Source organism: Choloepus didactylus, chromosome 7 (assembly GCF_015220235.1).
Source record: "Choloepus didactylus isolate mChoDid1 chromosome 7, mChoDid1.pri, whole genome shotgun sequence".
Taxonomy (NCBI): domain Eukaryota; kingdom Metazoa; phylum Chordata; class Mammalia; order Pilosa; family Megalonychidae; genus Choloepus; species Choloepus didactylus.
Genome location: NC_051313.1, coordinates 124,576,038 through 124,578,026, shown reverse-complemented (window position 1 = coordinate 124,578,026; position 1,989 = coordinate 124,576,038). Strand labels below are relative to the sequence as shown.

Sequence of the window (1,989 nt, the reverse complement as noted above, 5' to 3'; positions counted from 1 at the left end):
TATTTCATGGTGGAATAATTGTTCACTAATAGAACTGATATTATTGGATTCTAGAATGGACGTAATCTACAGCTACGTATTTTTGAATCTGAGCGTAACAGCATAGAAACTCAGTATTTGTTAAAGGAAAAGAACCTCTAATAATTGAATGCAAAAACTGACGTACTTTTCCTTTGGAGTGGGAATCTCGCAATCATAATTGCTTATGATTGAACAGTTCACAATTTACAGAACACTAAGCGAGGTGGAGTTTTGGGAAAGTTGTCGCTGGTGAGGAAGGAAAAGAGTTGAGGCCCTGCTGGGAGTCGAACCCAGGATTGCCTGTTTACAAGACAGGCGCTTTAACCAACTAAGCCACAGAGCCAACGCATGTCGTGATGCTAAAAATGAAATCTGTCAAGTTCAAGTAAATGAACTACACGATCCAGAGCAGCTTGTCGTAACAAAATGGACTACCTCCTGGAAGACGTTTGCTTTACTCAGATGCGCTGCAGAGCAAAGACAAATTGAAAAAGGCTCGGATAGCTTGAGCGTTAGGACTATTAACGCTTCAATTCATCCAAGGATGACCATCAGTAAAAGTCGAGGCTACCTCATTGTTCCAAGTGGGATAATTACCGCATTTCATCTTTTGAAATTTAGATTCTTCATTCGAATGCCCTGGGTGGAGATCTCTAACAAAGGAATTCCACTGAGAGAATCTTAGATCGGGACTTGGGCTCACGTATCCCTGCGCGTCACCTGCCCTCACTGCGGGCAGTGATTCAAGAAGAGGGTGCTGAGAGGGCAGAATTCAGCTGCCGAGTCGAGTCCGGCACGCGGGTCTTTTAAAATTCGACAAGGTAAAGTCAAGAGCTCTGTAAAGATTAGTTAGAAAACAGTAGGGGCAGAGACTTGTGGAAAGAGCAAGGCTGAGAAGTGGGGCCCAGCCGACCTTAAGTTGTTCCCTGGATCCAGGGTCAGTCTTCCTAAGGTGAGGACTTATGATGCCAGCGAAACTTCGCTTTGCCATCGCCTACTCACCCAACGGTGGTTTCGACAGCAGTAGGACATCAACGCTCAGGGAAGTTTTCGCCTTCTCCTCTCTAACCACGTCCTTGCACCCCGCGATAACCCTCGTCCTTGCAGCCGGGAACGCTCAGATAGCACAGCCCGGGGTAGAGCAAGGGCGGGACATGCGAATCGGGGTGAAGCTGCGGGCCCTGGGACCCCCAGGACAGGCGGGAATGGAGGCGGCTGAGGGGATAGAGGCGCGAGGACGCCCAGGGGAGGAGAGACCCGGGGATCCGCCAGGAGAGTTTTGGGAAGGGGGAGGGGGCGGGTTGGAGCGGGGCCCAAGGAGGACGTGACCACCCGCAGCAAATGCAACCTGATCCCCACTCTGAACTTGAGGAATTAACATCATGAACACATTGAGCAAAAAGTGGAAAGTTGTTCCGTTCAGACGTATCCTTCCATACCTTTTACAAACACAGAATTTGTCTCCCTCCCGTCCCCTGCACCCACCCTCTCTCTTACACACACACACACACACACACACACACACAGCCAAAACTTGAGTGCCCGAGTGGGGTGGGGGGGGGGGGTTGAGGGGAGAATAGGGTGGGGTAGGGCGGGCTGGGGCTCTCCCCTGTATTCTGGACTTTAAAAAATAATTTCCTGCTGCCACTCCAAGACGCAGCTGACAAACTTGATAACTCTTCACCTCAGTGTCGTCACAGTCCTGGCGTCGTGTCCGCCGAGATGATTTAAAAATAATTTTCCCAGGAATTGATCTCCCTCACCACCCCAGAGGTTAGTGGTTTTTATTCTACCCGGTAGTGTAGAAACACCAAGGGGCAAATAGCTAGGAGGGCTCGGTCACCGAAGCTGACTGGTAGGGCTGAAATGATGCTCGCAGGTGCGAATCCAGCGGATCAGGTATTTTTTAAAATGCATATTTCTGGGATAAAGGGATCTAAACTCCCGAGTATTTTGTACAAAGAAAGT

At 49.4% G+C, this 1,989-nt stretch overlaps 1 non-coding gene across 1 annotated transcript; it reads right to left on the bottom strand.

Moving 5' to 3' along the window:
• Nucleotides 1–290: 290 nt before the first annotated feature.
• On the bottom strand, nt 291–364 carry TRNAT-UGU. Its single transcript has one exon. It is a non-coding gene; the product is annotated as a tRNA-Thr (tRNA).
• Between the last annotated feature and the right edge of the window lie 1,625 nt (nt 365–1,989).